Raw genomic sequence first — 19,380 nt, 5'->3', positions numbered from 1 at the left:
CGAGTATTTTATGACCAACAGTGAGGACAAAACTCCTCAGCCTAACCAAATCATACTGAATAGGGGACGAGGTTAGTTCACTAATTCATTGAGAGTATTTTTAATCGGGGTGCAGGTGCAGTAATGCAAATATTGTTTTAGAGCTTTCTAAAGCATGAACTTCACCCCTGAACATTGAATAAAATCGTTTTTAAATCAAGTTTTTAAATCTAAGGAAACATCGAAAAATGCGTTGAAGAAATGATGCCGCGGGCGCCTCATCCGAAATTCAAATGAACAATCGCTCTTTTTGAGCGATTGATTGTTTATTCTCGCGAAGGATAAACAGTTGAACAAATTAGGGAAATGTTAATACTGTTGTGTAGAAGCTGTATAGGTCACATCACTTTCCATGGTGAATTCCGATCTATGTTACTGGTTAACCCATCCAACTAACACAACCTCCTTCCCGTGGTAATTGTGGAGATGCAGAGGTATTCTCGGTCTCTAGTAGCAACAATAACCACACACTAATTTTCCCTCCCTTTTCCAACTAACTGTAAGGACTTGGCCAGTGCCGTTATGGATCTAAATTTGAGAGCTGCTGAAACGTGCACTTCGAGAATAGATGGTAAACCTCAACCACTATTCGCTTGGATCGTAGTGCAATTTGCACCAGTTCTGATCAATCACGGAGTAGCAACCATTGATATGTACAGTCAGTATAAGCTAAGCTAAGCTAAGGAAACATCGAAAAATCCCAGGATCCCGGGATTACCCGGGATATACGAACAAGTTCATCCCAAATCTCGGGACAACGAAAATGGGCGGGAAATGGAAACTCTAATCGGTTTGAAATCTGCGTAATCTTTATACCTGTTGCCTCAATGGGGCCTTTGATATCATCTTGGTCACTCCGATCAATGCAGAGCAGACAGAGGGGGGATAAACGAAACGGCAAGTGAACCTAATATTATATTTTAGAGAAAAATAAATTTGCGAGCGCAGCTCTGATTTGAAGATGCAAAGTTTACTGCACTACGAAATTGCAGCACTCCCCGACTAGAAGAGCATAACTAAAACTTAACACAATTTTAACATATTGTGATCTTTATAACTTATTTTGATACAATTTTGTTCTTAGTAGCCATTATCTTTCAAATGTTGTAACAGGATTTTAACATAATAAGATTTAAAAAATGCTTAATACCGAATTGCCCAACAGTAGGCAATTAAAATAGATGTAGCAAAGTCTACAGACAGTATACTGCCATAGATATCACAAACGCTGATATAATTCGAAAAAGTTGTCTAATTTGTAATGTTCTTAGTTTCATGTTCTTGAAAAATATTCTTGTTCAGAAAAAAACTAATATTTTTAAATGTTGATCACAATCTGGAGACCTATCACAACCTGTAACTGCACAGTAAACAATGTATTTTGTATCTGATTCTGTTATAAGTTTCTAACAAAATATGTTATTTTTATGATAAAATTGTAACAAAATTTGATAGTTTTTTGTTTCGAGTAGTGTAATTTTTGATAGAAATTTAGATATTTTAACAACATCCTGCACCAAATTTCTAACAAATTTTGTTATAAAAATTTTGTATAACATAATAACATATTGTGATATAATTTTGATATGAGCTTCTAGTCGGGTCACTATAAGATAACAAATATAAGCCAGCAATGTAAAAAAAAAAATCACAGAAAAATAAATAAGAATAATATATTATTGATACTAAAAGAATTACGATATTAACTATTCTATATTTTTATCTAAAACGGAATAATAACTCATTTTGCCTTGCTATTTGTTATTCTATTCATCAAAATGGGTAATATGATATTTGTAGTTTGTCATCCATATTTGAGCGTGTTTTGATTATTTTTATTATTGAGTGACATTTTGTTTTGTTTCGTTTTGTGTGATTGGTGAAATTAACTGATTGCGGATTTTCAAAATATTTATTTATCCGGTGGAAGCAACTTTGCTCTCGACATGGGCCAGTAAGTAGCGTTAATCTATGTAATTTATTGATGAAGAACGCCTTGAGGATGATCCGTTGGAAGAGGGATCTATCCGGCCCACGCATCCGGAATGAATGTATGTAGTTGATTCCATTTCAGCGACAGAATGAAACAAATTAATGCGGCCAATCAGGAAACCAACAGTTTTATTGAAGGTGGTGCTCCAGGAAGCTAATTCTTTTGCTTTGAAGGAATATTTTGCCGAAAGCTGTTTCGACGCCAACTCCGGACAGGCCAAATTTGTTCCAAGGACATTTTCTGTGATTCCGCCAACGATGTTCTAAAGCAGCGGTTCTCAACCTTTTTCTTGTGAGGTACCCCTTCAAACTTTTGTATAAATTGAGGTACCCCCTCCTAAAAGTAGGCTTCAAGACTCTTGAAAGAATAATTCCGAGCCCTTTCAAGGGAGGCTTCCGAGCCTCTTGAAAGGAGCTTCTGAATCTCTTGAAAGTAGGTTTCCGCATCTCTTGATGAGAGGCTTCTTAGCCTCTTGTAGAGAGGCTTTCGAGTCTCTTGAATGGCGGCTTTTGAGTCACTGGGTGAGGATGCTTCTGAGTCTATTTAAAGAAAAATTCCGAGCTTCTTGAAGGGAGGCTTCCGAGGTTCTTGAAAGAAGGCTTTCATGCTTTATGAAACGAGCTTTCCAAGCATTTTGAAGGAATGCTTCTATTCCTTTTAAAAGGAGGCTTCTGAGCCTCGTGAAAAAAGCTTCTGAATCTCTTGAAAATATGCTTCCGCACCTCTTGATAAAAGGCTTCTGAGCTTTTTGTAGAGAGGCTTTCGAGCAACTTGAACGGTGGCTTTTGAGCTACTTAAAAGAAGGCTTCCTTTGCATCTTTAAAGGGTGCTTCTGAACCTCTTGAAAGTATGCTTTCAACCCTCTTGGAAGAAACCAAGCCTCTTGAAGGCCGATTCACTTGAGAGTAGGCTTTCGAAATTCTTAAAAAGACCCTTCCTAGCTTTTTCAAAAAGGCTTACTGCCCTATTTAAAGGAGGCTTCCGAGCCTCTTGAAAGGAGGCTTCCGAGCCTCTTGAAAGGAAACTTCCGAGCCTCTTGAAAGGAGGCTTCCGAGCCTCTTGAAAGGATGTTTCCGAGCCTCTTGAAAGGAGGCTTCTGGGCCTCTTGAAAGGAGTCTTCTGGGCCTCTTGAAAGGAGGCTTCTGGGCCTCTTGAAAGGAGGCTTCCGAGCCTCTTGAAAGGAGGCTTCTGAGGCCTCTTGAAGGAGGCTTCTGAGCCTCTTGAAAGGAGGCTTCTGAGGCCTCTTGAAAGGAGGCTAGAGCCTCTTGAAAGGAGGCCTGAGCCTCTTGAAAGGAGGCTGAGGCCTCTTGAAATGAGGCTTCTGAGGCCTATTGAAAGGAGGCTTCTGAGCCTCTTGAAAGGAGGCTTCTGAGCCTCTTGAAAGGAGACTCGAGGCCTCTTGAAAGGAGACGCTGAGCCTCTTGAAAGGAGGCTTCTGAGCCTCTTGAAAGGAGGCTTCTGAGCCTCTTGAAAGGAGGCTTGAGGCCTCTTGAAAGGAGGCTTCCTGAGCCTCTTGAAAGGAGGCTTCTGAGCCTCTTGAAAGGAGGCTTCTGAGCCTCTTGAAAGGAGGCTTCTGAGCCTCTTGAAAGGAGGCTTCTGAGCCTCTTGAAAGGAGGCTTCTGAGCCTCTTGAAAGGAGGCTTCTGAGCCTCTTGAAAGGAGGCTTCTGAGCCTCTTGAAAGGAGGCTTCTGAGCCTCTTGAAAGGAGGCTGAGCCTCTTGAAAGGAGGCTTGAGGCCTCTTGAAAGGAGGCTTCTGAGCCTCTTGAAAGGAGGCTTCTGAGCCTCTTGAAAGGAGGCTTCTGAGCCTCTTGAAAGGAGGCTTCTGAGCCTCTTGAAAGGAGGCTTCTGAGCCTCTTGAAAGGAGGCTTCTGAGCCTCTTGAAAGGAGGCTTCTGAGCCTCTTGAAAGGAGGCTTCCTGAGCCTCTTGAAGGAGGCTTCCGAGCCTCTTGAAAGGAGGCTTCCGAGCCTCTTGAAAGGAGGCTTCCGAGCCTCTCGAAAGGAGGCTTCCGAGCCTCTTGAAAGGAGGCTTCCAGGTCTCTTGAAAGGAAGTTTTCGAACCTTTTGAAAGAAGGCTTCTGAACATCTATAAAGAAGGCATTCGTGCTGCTTTGACGACGGCTTCCGTTAACTGTAGAAAGATGCTTCTCAACCTCTTGCAACGAAGCAACTGAAATTTTCTGAAAAAAAGCCTACATGCCTCTCAAACGGAAGAAATCACAATCATCAAAACTTTATCAATAAGCTCCGAGTAGAATTGGAATACGTCCGCCATTATACATTTTTATCCGAGGTACCCCCTAGGGCCAGCGAAGGTACCCCCAGGGGTACATGTACCCCAGGTTGAGAACCGCTGTTCTAAAGTATATTTGGGAAAATCTCAAGCACCAGGTAAATCGCAAAGTAGAATTCAGCGATTGTTGGCGTCAAATTGTTGATTCAGTGTTATCTGTTTAGATGTTAACTAAATAAATGAAAATGAAGAATTCAGCGATGAGGTACCATCATGGAGTGTGAAAGAGCAGCCTGATTTTGAAGACATCGGTGAAGAAGAAAGTGTACCCGATTAGTAGTATCACACCTCGGCTACTTCGCTTATGGCGTGGAAAAATGTTGAAGGTATTTGTATACGTATTCTCACTGGCAGTGGAAACAAATGCAGCAGTATCGGCATCAGCATCAATGCACCGAGGAATGGTTGTGGCAAATGTTGTGAACACTGGTTGGACCAGGGAGATCGTGGATATTGAGAAGGAAGTTTCGTTGGCTCTAACCATTCTCCAAGGCATAACAAAAAAGCTGAACGCAATGAAAGCGAAGGGAGTAGCAGGGTCGGAGGTGTTACTGTGTTAGATACAATGGATTCAGCGCTTCAGCCTGTTGAATCCGATTTAAGTCGAGTTCTGTCAACAAAAGTAACGGATTGCGAAGAAGTTGACCATGTTTAAAACCATTTTGTTCAATGTTTCATTGCCTAAATAAAAATACGTTTTGGTTTTGTTATAATACATATCATCAGTGTGGAGTTACAGTGAAGTCCATATGTTTCGTATTTTGGCTTAATCCTTTTTCAAGCAAGAAAATACCCCCCGAGTAGTAACCGCAATGTTCAAATATACCTTTTGCCGGAAATATTTTGAATAAATCAATGATTTTACAAACATCTCGCAAAATAGTTGTATTTTCGGTGTGATATTTTCTTAGGCATCGCTTTATGAGCCCAAAAGCGATCTCTATTGGGTTGGAAATGGGCAGTACGGCGGAAGAAACATCGGAACGATGCTGATAGAGCGCAAATATCGAATAATGTTTGGATCACAGTGAACTCTTGCTCCATCCATATTCTAAACAGAGTGGAACCCTGTACTTGTGAATTGTTCAAAGCAAATTTCTTGCAGCATTCGAAGAATTTCATTCTATTGAAAGTTCTCTCTGTCCAGAAACTCTCAAGATTCCCGTTCAGTCCTAGAAAACAAAGAAAGGATACTCGAGATTTGCGAGAAAACTTTCCACGATAGATTATTTTCTGTTTAACTACTCCATATCCCTTATTTCTGAACATATCCCGGTTGTCGAATGCAATCTCATCTAGGAAGACGAGGTTGTATATGTACCACGGAATGGATAGCATTTCTTTGACAAAACGGATGATTTCGTCATTACGGATCTGTATTGCTCGTCGTTCGATAGATTTCCATGAAAATCCAGCATCGTGTAGATTCACCCAAATTGAAGAAACGCTGATGGATTGGAGAAACGTCTGCTTTACCTCTTCCAAGAATAGTACTGGTTCCTTCCGACATAAATCCACTATCCATTGTGTTTAGATTTATATGTTGTACAATGTATACGGCTGGTATGTCATCATTGTAGTTGACAATTCTCTTCGCAATTCGGCATCGCAAGAGCAACCCGCCACTTCGGATTAGTACTGCGAAGTCAATAACCCCGCATGAGTGAGCTATGCTGAACTGTAACTTTTCGCTGGCTCCTGAGGTGCTAAAATCGGAAGATTCTTAGACAGGGAAGAGACACGGTCGAGGTAAGGTGATGGAGAATCATCGCGAAGAGAATCGCGCCATTGGTGCTTTTAAAGTGGACGGAAAATGGCTTCGGAGGGACCCCATCCAGTATCACAATCAGTAAAAAGCTCACAAATTCCTAAATTGATTTGCTCCCTATTTGTTTTAGTTCCTAAATTCTCAAATACCTTAATTTCTTAATTCTTAAATCCCTATATTCCAAAATTCTTGAATTCCTTAATTATTGAGTTACGAAAATACCTTTTTCCAAAGAGCAACATGCTGTAATAAAATGAAATGGAAGATCCGACTGTTTATCCGCGGCTTGGCTTTTCAGAAACAAGCTGCAGTTTTACATTTCTTGCAGACGTTAGTACTTATGGGCAAGACATAAAAAATAGATATTATCATACATCAAAAATGCATTTCAAGCTCTTGACATTCTAATCATTATCTTTCATCTGTTTAGTAAAAAATCGTTGTCCACTTAAAAATTCATAAAAGCAATTCAAATGAGCCCTAGTTTATTATGCATGATTTATTGACTTATGTAATACTCCGCCACATCCAAACTCAGCCAGTACAGGCATCGAAACAGCCAACATTTACACCTCAAATGTATGCAAATAGGCCCTCCATCAAATTTCATTAAGCTTTTGATCCGACCTCAACGAGCAAACAGTTCATTCACATACTTCAAGATCCCATGCCACGGTCTTTGAAGCGTTTCTGGGGCATACACTCGCCTAACCACATCCATTCACCATCAATCGTCCCACGCGGGACTCATAACCTCCGACAGAACACTCGCTCCGCCGTGCCATCGCATCGTAGAGCAGAAAAGAATCACACATCAAAGCAACCTTAGGCAGCCCCAGCGCAGGCGACACACCTTCAAAAGACCTACTGCGATCCGGTCTCCGTGTCGGTTGCTGCTGTTGTTCTGAGTGACCCAAAAATTGATCAATTTTCGCATTCCTTGTGTACCTTTTGCGATATTGAAGGCCTCCAACCCACGGCACCGGCTAGGTACGTGAGTGGGAGTAATGTTTGGGTGCCATTACCGGTTTCCACACTACTGGTGGGGTGGACGAACTAATGCGCGAACGCGTATTAATTATCATTTTATTCACATAAAATGCGAAATTTATTGTAATAGTTCGTTAACATGGGATCGTGTTAGTTTATAAATTATTTATCAAGTCGGGACCAGCGGCGCGAGGGTGTGGAGCTTGCAGGATGCCAGGAGCGAAAAATTGTCATGTGTTTAAAAAGGCCTGGAACCCGGAATGATGGTGCATGGGTAGAGTGGCTTCCTTGCACGTTGGTTCACTATCGGTGCCGTTCGTAGTTTTTGTTGCTTACAGTGAAGTTAGATATTTCCGAAATAACTGCAGAAAGGCTTGGGCCCAGGATATCAGTAGACTTTCCTGTCGGAATCTCCGTCCTACGTCTGCAACGGCATACCAACACTGCTGGAAACCACAGCCTACTATCTAGTAATGGCATGCCGACACACACTTGCCGCCTTTGACTGACGTTATGAGCATTTCTCAGGTCGTCGCTTACTGCGCTCCGTTCTTGTGAGCAGGCTCGCAAGACGTCGACGACCGAGCCGTAAGAATCTATAATCATCCGAAAGCACTGTCGTCGGTTGGTTCTACTGCGGACTGCGAGGTTGGACGTCGCCGTCGAGTATGAGTAAAGCTATTTACAATTGGCAATTTATGCGCTGAATATGTAATATCACCCCGTCATCGGTTTCCGTCCTTCCTCCTTGTTTCGAATCGCAGCCGACAGACCCAGTTGGTGGTTGGTTGGGTGGTTGGGATCTGCCCGTCAACGATCCGGAGGGAGGTTCGCCGCTTCTGTCAACGACCGTTTTAGCATACACACACACGTACACACGCTCGGAATGCTCGCTCGTTGAAGTGGATGAATGGATTGAATATGGAAATGAACAGTCAGGCGGCCTTCTGGAAGAAGCGAAGAAGGCTCGGCGGCACAGATGATGTTCGCTCCAGGGCAGGGCGAACTTTGTTCGGTTGTTTTTCTTGTTCGTATGACTAATGGCAATTTGCGGGTCGTTTTGGTGGTACAGTTGTGTTTAGATTTTATGAACTGATTCTATACACAGAATCAAAGTATTTTTTTTTCCGCAGGGTAACGTGTTCCGAAACTTGACTATGTCTTCCAAATAAACAGATGAATAAATAATGTGGGGGGAAAATATTTAGAAATAGGCAAACTGGTTAAAACAAAGTTTACAAAATCAAAGTTCACCTGTACCCGGTACGGCAGAAGCGAAGTTTTTTGTGTTGAGTGGGCGAGAATGAATTTCGGTGGGGAAATGTAGGAATTTGATTAAATCTAATCGCATTTTGTGATGTCCGGTGAATTCCTAGAATTGGGACAGTTCTTAACGATAGAAATGACAAGCGTAGCCGCAATGACGGGAAGTGCCGGCAATTTATTATGAAAGATTCCCATCAGACCAGCTCGAAGCGGAATATAAATTAAAAGAAACGTGATACCGACAGCTGAATCTTGTTTGTCCGAGCAAAACCAAAAGACACCTTCATTAGATCGGAACAAATCATTGTATTTTTTGTTGCGTCGCAACTTTTGTTCGAGTAAATTTTGAAGCACATAAAAACTTCCTCTACCGGGCATTAAGACAAACACTGTACAGCGCCGAAGAGAAAAAAAAAAGGAAATTCAAACGAGAATCCAATCCACTTCATGCAACACCCGCCGTCATAAAACTAAGTTTAATGCAGCAAAAGTTATCAAAATCTAATCAACTCTTGCCAGTACCGCAAAGTTCGATTTTTTTGTTCGAGTCTTGTGAGTTTGGGCTGGATTTTGGAGCAAGGATGAGGAAAAGCAAACCGGAAGCATCAAACCAAGAATATTGAATTCCGTCACTATTCTTCTTATATAGAAGATGAAAAGTAGTTTGGTGTTTATGCATTTTTACATAAAAACTTAAGCAGAATTTCAAACGTTATAATTATTCATTAAAATAGTAATTCAGTTTCCACCCAAAAATGAGAAAACTTGTCGTAACTCGGACAACTTCTCAACTAGTCCACTAGTCCAAATGTTCAGCCTGTGCGACCTTTGGTAATAAACGATGACGATGTCTTTTTATTTTTACGAAATTGAAGTTTTGTAACATCTTCTCTTGAACAACCATAAAAATCAGCGACATCCACCTTCTTCATCGTCTGTCGTCCGTTTTCGCCTGCTTTGATCAAGCTTGAAAGTACGCACATACGTTCGTCTGTTCGCTCATCCTGCACTCACTTTACTGTTTGTCGTCACAGTCAACGGCGTTGGCTTTCAAACGGATGCTTTTTCGACGGGCAGAGCCTACTGCGCTGACACGCCAACCCCAATTTTATGTGTAGAAGCTATGTGTAGAAGTCTCATATAGGAGTATTTTCCGAAATAAAACATTTAGACTCAAAATACTTTACAAAATCTTGTTCTATGTTACTGAAGTGAAGTTTATCACACATTTTTGGCTTTCTCGTACAGCTAAGTTGCATCGAAAACGTATCAATTCACTCTAAGCCGAACTTTTTGTACTATAGAAATTTTTCCCAGCCACAATGACATAACACTCCTATGTGCGCGCCTTCTTTCATCGGGACGACCGACCGATTGCCAAACTGAATTCAAAGTCGAATGAAGGAGGCAGAGCCTGTGGAGGTGCAAAATAAAAACCTATACCTCTTACTCATCACGTTTTCGATATTAAACTTTTACTTTCAATTTCGTGAGCATCCCATTGCTGCCGACACAAACATATTTCTCGGGCGGGACGAAGCCGGGTCTCGGTGGAAGTAGCGAGCTTCGCAACCAGTGGAATTGGAAATGGAAATTTGTGACGAAAGAAAGGAAAATCGATTTTTGCACAATCGTATCCGAAGATGATTGGCGCTTTTTTATCGGTTGGGAAAACTGGATAGCAGTTGGGCGATGATAATAACGATCAACCGTTTACACTCATGCTGTGGAGCACAGATCACCGTTTTTTTTGGGCATAACATATGGTGGTGTGGTAAAGTCACGTCAGTTTCGAAGGCCAACATGAAAAAACTTCAACAGCTTCGGAGAACAAATGCTGCTGAGGCGTTTTTCAAAGTATTTCGATGCAAACTCATCGCGTTTTCCTTCTTGGAAGGTAGTTTTCAAAAGAAACATTATGACCGAAATGATCCATAACTTTTTACTGACTTTTCTATGGTTAGTCAGTTTGGTTTATTTACTATCCAAACGTTGATATCGATATAGAACTTTCACCTAAACATTTGAAGGCCACAACCGCTTAATCTAATTACTTAAATAGCCAAACGGGTAATTCAATTTGAGTACGATTGATAGAGCAATAGAAATGGACAATTCATCAACTCGTTTAAATTATTCAGTTTGATTCGTTATTTATAACACTGACAACCCCACCACAAGCGCAGTCAAGACGATCATTTCGATAAATAAAGTAATTAGGGTCTTATTGAATGAAGAGTCCTGGTTTTAAACATGCTTTAGTTATAATTCACTCATCATGTTGAAAAGCTAAATAATTCTTCTTCCTTGCACACACTATTTTGTTTTGATGGAAGATAGGCTTTACTTAGGAAGATGGAAGATAGGCTTACTTCCACTAATTAATTTTAAGCTATAAAACAGATATGCATTTCGTCCTCCACTTGAGGGCGAAGAGGCTCGGAAGCCTCCTCTCAAGAGGTTCGGAAGCCTCCTTTCAAGTGGCTCGGAAGCCTCCTTTCAAGAGGTTCGGAGACCTCATTTCAAGAGGCTCGGAAGCCTTCTTCCAAGAGGCTCGGAAGCCTCCTTTCAAGAGGTTTGGAAGCCTCCTTTCAAGAGGCTCGGAAACCTCATTTCAAAGACGCTCGGAAGCCTCATTTCAAGAGGCTCGGAAGCCTTCTTTCAAGAGGCTCGGAAGCCTCTTGTTTGAAAGCCTCCTTTCAAGAGGCTCGGAAGCCTCCTTTCAAGAGGCTCGGAAGCCTCCTTTCAATATGCTCGGAAGCCTCCTTTCAAGAGGCTCGGAAGCCTCCTTTCAAGAGGCTCGGAAGCCTCCTTTCAAGAGGCTCGGAAGCCTCCTTTCAAGAGGCTCGGAAGCCTCCTTTCAAGAGGCTCGGAAGCCTCCTCTCAAGAGGTTCGGAAGCCTCCTTTCAAGTGGCTCGGAAGCCTCCTTTCAAGAGGTTCGGAGACCTCCTTTCAAGAGGCTCGGAAGCCTTCTTTCAAGAGGCTCGGAAGCCTCCTTTCAAGAGGCTCGGAAGCCTCCTTTCAAGTGACTCGGAAGCCTCCTTTCAAGAGGTTCGGAGACCTCCTTTCAAGAGGCTCGGAAGCCTCCTCTCAAGAGGTTCGGAAGCCTCCTTTCAAGTGGCTCGGAAGCCTCCTTTCAAGAGGTTCGGAGACCTCCTTTCAAGAGGCTCGTAAACCTCATTTCAAAGACGCTCGGAAGCCTCATTTCAAGAGGCTCGGAAGCCTTCTTTCAAGAGGCTCGGAAGCCTCCTTTCAAGAGGTTCGGAAGCTTCCCTTCAAGAGGCTCAGAAGTCTATCTTCAAGAGACTCGAAAGTCTCCTTTCAAGAGGCTCGGAAACCCTCTTTCAAGAGGCTCGGAAGCCTCCTTTCAAAAAGCTAGCAAGGCTCCTTTCAAGAAGCTCAGGAGTCTCCTTTCAAGAGACTAGGAAGCCTCCTTTCAAGAGGCTCGGAAGCCTCCCTTCAAGAGGCTCCGGAAGCCTCCTTTCAAGAGGTCCTGGTAGCCCCCTTTCAAGAGGCTCGGGAACCCTCTTTTCAAGAGGCTGGAAAACCCTCCTTTCAAGAGGCCCGGAAGCCTCCTTTCAAGAGGCTCGGAAGCCTCCTTTCAAGAGGCTCGGAAGCCTCCTTTCAAGAGGCCAGGAAGCCTCCTTTCAAGAGGCTCGGAAGCCTCCTTTCAAGAGGCTCGGAAGCCTCCTTTCAAGAGGCTCGGAAGCCTCCTTTCAAGAGGCTCGGAAGCCTCCTTTCAAGAGGCTCGGAAGCAGGGATGCCAGTGAATATTTTCAAATGTCTTCACAGTCGTTTAAATATGTCTTCAAATGTCTTCAATATAAAAATTTTGATTATTAGCGAGAAATTTTAAAATCCAATAGGTTTGTAAATTCAATCATGTCCTTGTTTTAAAGATGTGTTTTAAAGATTCAAATTGATAGAATTCAAAAGAATATTCTATAAAATTTTCACGAGATAGTGTTTAACGAGTTTTCCTGGATTTTGTACTGAGTCTGGTTAAAATTCCACCGGATTTTTTAACTGAACTTCCAGGTGGAATTCTTCCAAATTTATTTTTAAAGAATACCCTGTAAGGTTTCAAAATTTACCGTGAAATACTTGAAAAACATCCAGACGAAATTTCCCGAAGAATTCCTGTTGGAACAAGAAGATTTGCTGAAGAAACTTCTGGAGAAATTTTTGAAGGAACTTCCGGAGGAATTGCTGGAGGATTTTCAAAAGGAATTCTTGGAGAATCTTAAGAAGGAATTCCTTTAGGAACTTCGGGATGAATTCCGGAGGGAGTTTTTGGAGAAATTTCTGAACGATATTCCTGAGGAATTACTGAAGGAATATCCGATGGAATTCCTGAATAAATTTCTAGAGAAACATCCGGATGAATTCTTGGAAGTAGTTATGGATGAATTCTTGGAGGAGCTTCTTGAGAAATAGCTGCATAAACTTCCGAAAGAAACCCTGGAGGGAAGACCAGAGAAATTCCATAGTATACTTCTGGAGAATCTTTCGGCATCACTCTTGGAGAATCTTCCAGACGAATTCCTGGAGAAACTTCCAAAGGAATTTCTGGGGAAACTTCCGGAGGGATCAGTGGAGGAGCTTAGGCGGGAATTTTTGAAAATTCTGGAAGAACTTTCGGAAGAATTTCTGGAAGAACTTCCGGAGGAATTCCTGAAAGAACTGCTAGAGGAATTCGTGGAGGAACTACCGGAGTAGTTAAGGAGGATCTTCCGGAGGAATTCTTGGATGTTCTTTCGCTGGAATCGGACGACCTTACGGAGGAGCTCCTAGAAGAAATTCCAAAGGTATTCCTGGAGGATTTTTCGGAGAAATTCCTGAATCTTCCGGACAAATTCGTGTAGAAAATTTGGGAGGAATTTCAGAAACAACACTAGAATGATTTTTTTGGAGAAATTTATAAAGGAATTCTCAGATAAAATACTGGAAGAATGTCCAAAGATATTTCTTGAAGAATTACCAAAGGAATTCAAGGAAGAATTTAGCGAAGGTGTTTAATAAGTTTTCTCCGGATTTCTTTTACGAACATTTTCCTGTAGTAATTTACCATGGAAGATCTGAGAAATATCTATTTAACACCAAAACAATTTCAATTTCTTGTCGACATTCGCAATAATTTTCTATGAGAATTAATTGAGGCAAATTTCTTGTGGAAATCAAAAGGGATTTTTTGTGGGAGCTCAGTAAAACTTGTGGAAATTAAGAAGAATTTCCCGTTTAATATTTGGAGTATTTCCTTTATTTCTTTTTAACGGAAATTATTTTAAATTTCCACGATAATTTTAACTGAATTTTCAATTTCAATTCTCTTAACTTTAGAAAAGAAATTCTTTCACCTTGGATTTCTTTCACCAGCGCACAGCTCAAAGCTAAGTGTGTATGAGGTCTTAAATGCGTTGCAGTTATCAACCGGCTAGTGTGAATGTATTTTATGTTTGAGATTCTAAGCTCGAGACAAAGACTATTATAACTATTGTAATATTCATATACCTAGTTTACATAGAGGTCGCAGATTTTATAAGCTTATAAGTAAGTAATGAAATTGTATTTTCTATTCGCTGGCTTATTGATTGTCTTCAAGTGTCTTCAAATAAGTAGATAAGTCTTCAAATATTTTGAAAAGTCTTCAAAATGTCTTCACGAAATAAATGTCTTCACAGAGATTCAAATGTCTTCAAATTGAAGACATGTCTTCAAATCTGGCATCTCTGCTCGGAAGCCTCCTTTCAAGAGGCTCGGAAGCCTCCTTTCAAGAGGCTCGGAAGCCTCCTTTCAAGAGGCTCGGAAGCCTCCTTTCAAGAGGCTCGGAAGCCTCCTTTCAAGAGGCTCGGAAGCCTCCTTTCAAGAGGCTCGGAAGCCTCCTTTCAAGAGGCTGGAAGCCTCCTTTCAAGAGGCTCTGGAAGCCTCCTTTCAAGAGGCCTGGAAGCCTCCTTTCAAGAGGCTCAGAAGCCTCCTTTCAAGAGGCCTCGGAAGCCTCCTTTCAAGAGGCCCAGAAGCCCCCATTCAAGAGGCTCTGGAAGCCTTCTTTCAAGAGGCTCGGAAGCCTCCTTCCAGGAGGCTCAGGAACCCTCCTTTCAAGAGGCTCAGGCCTCCTTTCAAGAGGCTCAGAGCCTCCTTCCAGGAGGCTCTGAACCCTCCTTTCAAGAAGCTCGGAAGCCTCCTTTCAAGAAGCTCGAAAACCACCTTTCAAGAGGCTGGGAAGCCTCCTTTCAAGAGGCCAGGAAGCCTCCTTTCAAGAGGCTGGGAAGCCTCCTTTCAAGAGGCTGGGAAGCCTCCTTTCAAGAGGCTGGGAAGCCTCCTTTCAAGAGGCTGGGAAGCCTCCTTTCAAGAGGCTCGGAAGCCTCCTTTCAAGAGGCTGGGAAGCCTCCTTTCAAGAGGCTGGGAAGCCTCCTTTCAAGAGGCTGGGAAGCCTCCTTTCAAGAGGCTGAGAAGCCTCCTTTTAAAAGGCTGGGAAGCCTTCTTTCAAAAGGCTCAGGCCTCCTTTCAAGAGGCTCAGAGCCTCCTTTCAAGAGCTGGAAGCCACCTTTCAAGAGGCTCAGGAAGCCACCTTTCAAGAGGCTCAGAAGCCTCCTTTCAAGAGGCTCAGAGCCTCCTTTCAAGAGGCTCGGAAGCCTCCTTTCAAGAGGCTCGGAAGCCTCCTTTCAAGAGGCTCGGAAGCCTCCTTTCAAGAGGCTCGGAAGCCTCCTTTCAAGAGGCCGGGAAGCCTCCTTTCAAGAGGCCGGGAAGCCTCCTTTCAAGAGGCTCGGAAGCCTCCTTTCAAGAGGCTCGGAAGCCTCCTTTCAAGAGGCCCGGAAGCCTCCTTTCAAGAGGCTCGGAAGCCTCCTTTCAAGAGGCTCGGAAGCCTCCTTTTAAGAGGCTCGGAAGCCTCCTTTCAAGAGGCTTAGAAACCCCCATTCAAGAGGCTCGGAAGCCTCCTTTTAAGAGGCTCGGAAGCCTCCTTTCAAGAGGCTCAGAAGCCCCCATTCAAGAGGCTCGGAAGCCTTCTTTCAAGAGGCTCGGAAGCCTCCTTTCAAGAGGCTCGGAAGCCTCCTTCCAGGAGGCTCGGAACCCTCCTTTCAAGAGGCTCGGAAGCCTCCTTTCAAGAGGCTCGGAAGCCTCCTTTCAAGAGGCTCGGAAGCCTCCTTTCAAGAGGCTCGGAAGCCTCCTTTCAAGAGGCTCGGAAGCCTCCTTTCAAGAGGCTCGGAAGCCTCCTTTCAGAGGCTCGGAAGCCTCCTTTCAGGAGGCTCGGAAGCCTCCTTTCAAGAGGCTCGGAAGCCTCCTTTCAAGAGGCTCGGAAGCCTCCTTTCAAGAGGCTCGGAAGCCTCCTTTCAAGAGGCTCGGAAGCCTCCTTTCAAGAGGCTCAGGAAGCCTCCTTTCAAGAGGCCTCAGAAGCCTCCTTTCAAGAGGCCTCAGAAGCCTCCTTTCAAGAGGCTGGAAGCCTCCTTTCAAGAGGCCTGGAAGCCTCCTTTCAAGAGGCCTCAAAGCCTCCTTTAAGATGCCTGGAAGCCTCCTTTCAAGAGGCTCAGAAGCCCCATTCAAGAGGCCTGGAAGCCTCCTTTCAAGAGGCTCAGAAGCCTCCTTTCAAGAGGCTCAGGAAGCCTCCTTCCAGGAGGCTCGGAACCCTCCTTTCAAGAGGCTGGGAAGCCTCCTTTCAAGAGGCCTGGAAGCCTCCTTCCAGGACGCTCTGAACCCTCCTTCAAGAGGCTCAGGAAGCCTCCTTTCAAGAGGCTCAGGAAGCCTCCTTTCAAGAGGCTCAAGCCTCCTTTCAAGAGGCTCAGAAGCCTCCTTTCAAGAGGCCTGGAAGCCTCCTTTCAAGAGGCCTGGAAGCCTCCTTTCAAGAGGCCTGGAAGCCTCCTTTCAAGAGGCTTTCAAGAGGCTGGGAAGCCTCCTTTCAAGAGGCTGGGAAGCCTCCTTTCAAGAGGCTGGGAAGCCTCCTTTCAAGAGGCTGGGAAGCCTCCTTTCAAGAGGCTGGAAAGCCTCCTTTCAAGAGGCTGGAAAGCCTCCTTTCAAGAGGCTGGAAAGCCTCCTTTCAAGAGGCTGGGAAGCCTCCTATCAAGAGGCTGGGAAGCCTCCTATCAAGAGGCTGGGAAGCCTCCTTTCAAGAGGCTGGGAAGCCTCCTTTCAAGAGGCCTGGAAGCCTCCTTTCAAGAGGCATGGAAGCCTCCTTTCAAGAAGCCTGGAAGCCTCCTTTCAAGAGGCCTGGAAGCCTCCTTTCAAGAGGCTCGGAAGCCTCCTTTCAAGAGGCTCGGAAGCCTCCTTTCAAAAGGCCCGGAAGCCCCCTTTCAAAAGGCCCGGAAGCCTCCTTTCAAGAGGCTCGGAAGCCTTCTTTCAAGAGGCTCGGAAGCCTTCTTTCAAGAGGCTCGGAAGCCTTCTTTCAAGAGGCTCGGAAGCCTTCTTTCAAGAGGCTCGGAAGCCTCCTTTCAAGAGGCTCGGAAGCCTCCTTTCAAGAGGCTCGGAACCCTCTTTTCAAGAGGCACGGAACGTGGGCAGAAGCCATGAACAGAATAACAAAACATGTTATGAACTTGATTGATATAAGAGATAAAAGAACAGGCAACAAAATCAAAAATTTGCACCGAAATATCATTTAAATATCAAGATATGCTATGGATAAGAACAAACTAATGGCACATGATATTGATCACTTATTACAAATAGCATAACTTGATATTCTCATGATGTTTTAGTGCAAAATATTGATATCATCGTCTGATCTTTTATCTCTTATATCAATCATGTTAATATCTTATTTTGCTATTTTATCAACATTTGATATTATTGAGCTATTTTCTTCTACTCGGGAAGCCTCCTTTCAAGGAGCTCGGAAGCCTCCTTTGAAGAAGCACGGAAGCCTCCTCCAGAAGCTATTAAAAAAAATCGATTTTGAAATTTTTTTTCATAACTCCGGAACGCAATGGCCGATTGACCCAATTTTCAATAGCAAAAAATTAGGAAGAATTCTGCGTCGAATGCAACCTGCAAGCAAATCGGATAAGGCTAAGTACAAAAATGTATGCCTCACATTTTTTTGTTCACACACACATACATACATACATACACACATACAGACATCACCTCAATTCGTCGAGCTGAGTCGATTGGTATATAACACTATGGGTCTCCGAGCCTTCTATCAAAAGTTCGGTTTTGGAGTGATCCTATAGCCTTTACGTATACTTAGTATACGCGAAAGGCAAAAACTGGCTTATTCAACTGAAAGTGTTTGTTGGGTTATTCTTTATTTAATTAATCAGCTAAGTTAACTTAAAATCATTTTCCACTTCCGTTATGTTTTTTCAACATACCTCACCAATGTGACAGGACGACACGCGTATTTCTTACCCAATCTTTTCTGCACCAACTCACACCGCCTACTTGCCTCTAATGAAAACCAAAACCCATTTCCGATAAATAATTCAACTTATTTCTTGTCGTTTCGGTTTCACTCTCCGCTTTCAATGGGCCCCTTGTGAGTCTGGGTTTGCTGGTAACTGTCTGTCGGAAAGTATCGCCAACTAGCTGGTCGGATTCAACCCCAAAACGAACACGAGCCCGTGCTCTGCGGAGCCTCCGTCTGTGAAAATCTCGCCGAAAAGTGGCTTCGTTTTGGTTTGCCGACGAGACCTTTTTGTTGCTTTTTTCCCCTATATTCGATTGCTGCTAAATGGCAATCCAGGATCAGATGCCGGGGTCATGTTAAATGGATATCTGTTCGTTGTTTTCTTTTTTTTATAGAAGAATGTCGAGCAAGGCTCACTCGAGGATACATGACGATTGGCTCAGATGGTTGAATGAATTGGAATTGGCGTTTTGGTGCTGGCAGACTTAGAACTAATTTGTGAATGGTGTGTGTTTGGTTTCGAAACCATTCTTAAGCAGGTTTTGTGTGGCAGAACGTGCTGATTATTTGATTAAGAGAGTGTTGATTGAATAGAAATGATTTCTAATAAGAACGTATTTGCATATAGATGTATCTTCCATTCCAGGGAAAAAAATGTCGGCAACCCAAATTCAACGATACATCAGCTCTTTACACGGATAAAATTTCCGTTCTACCTCAATTTCTACAGCTTGTCAAATATTACTTCATTTTTTAAGTTTTTTGTGGGTTTTTGCGAAGTTAAAGCTCAAAATTGGACATTTTAAAACATTATTTTCTGAGCTTTCTATGCAGTTGCTGTTACAGCTTCCATTTATTACAAATTGATCAAAACATGATTTTTTGGTTTAGATTAAGGGTTTTAACTAGCCCATTGAAGCATGTATTTCTTTACCGAAATACTTCGAATATCAGACCAATCATTCAACTAATTTTATATGACTTCGGTTAAAACAGTACAAAATTTGTTTGGCGACAATCGAAATTATATTCCAGCTTCCAATTGAAAATAACCACATACTCGCATTCATCATCGGAAATCCGGTCAGTGTTGCTCGCAAAATTATAGCCTGTCGTTTATGTATCTATCCTGCAACCGTCGTCTGTCATATCACACATGTCTCAGGACAAAACAGTTCCACAACTCGACCCGACTGATCCAAGCCTAACTTCCCATCCCACTTCCGTTCCCATGGTCTTCCAGAGTCGTCACCCCATCATCCATCGATATCGTGCCTGCCTCGCATCATATTTGCGCCAGCTCCGCCGTGGCAAAATGTTTGCACAAACAATGCATCTTCGAGTGTCAGTACATTCTCGCACACCGGAAATATGATTATCATTCCTTTCGTCACCATCAGCGCTGTTGTCATCGTCGTCGTCGATTCGCCGTAGCAAGCCATGCGGCGGATCGCTTCAACCGGCGGCAATGACGCGCACGTCATCACAAATTTGCATGATAATAGCCGAAGCAGCAACAGCAGACTTTGCCAAAGAAGACTTGATGAACGACGACGACGACTCTCTTGATTGTCGGATACGGCATGACTATGGTGACCATCCTTACGAAAAGACCGACACGGCCGGGGTATGAACGGTCGGTCACTTTTTTCGAATTAATATTTATTGGTACAATTTTGCGCGCCGTTGGCCGT

The 19,380-nt window shown here is 43.2% G+C and overlaps 1 protein-coding gene and 1 pseudogene across 1 annotated transcript in view; both read right to left on the bottom strand.

Moving 5' to 3' along the window:
- Nucleotides 1-19,380, bottom strand: part of LOC134220720 (uncharacterized protein CG43867-like) — an 840,013-nt gene that overhangs the window by 751,404 nt on the left and 69,229 nt on the right.
- On the bottom strand, nucleotides 5,045-5,843 carry LOC134226932 (uncharacterized; annotated as a pseudogene).

The sequence above is a fragment of the Armigeres subalbatus genome, chromosome 3, assembly GCF_024139115.2.
Source record: "Armigeres subalbatus isolate Guangzhou_Male chromosome 3, GZ_Asu_2, whole genome shotgun sequence".
NCBI lineage: Eukaryota > Metazoa > Arthropoda > Insecta > Diptera > Culicidae > Armigeres > Armigeres subalbatus.
Note: the sequence above shows the minus strand (reverse complement) of the source record. Positions and strands in the feature narration are given on the sequence as shown.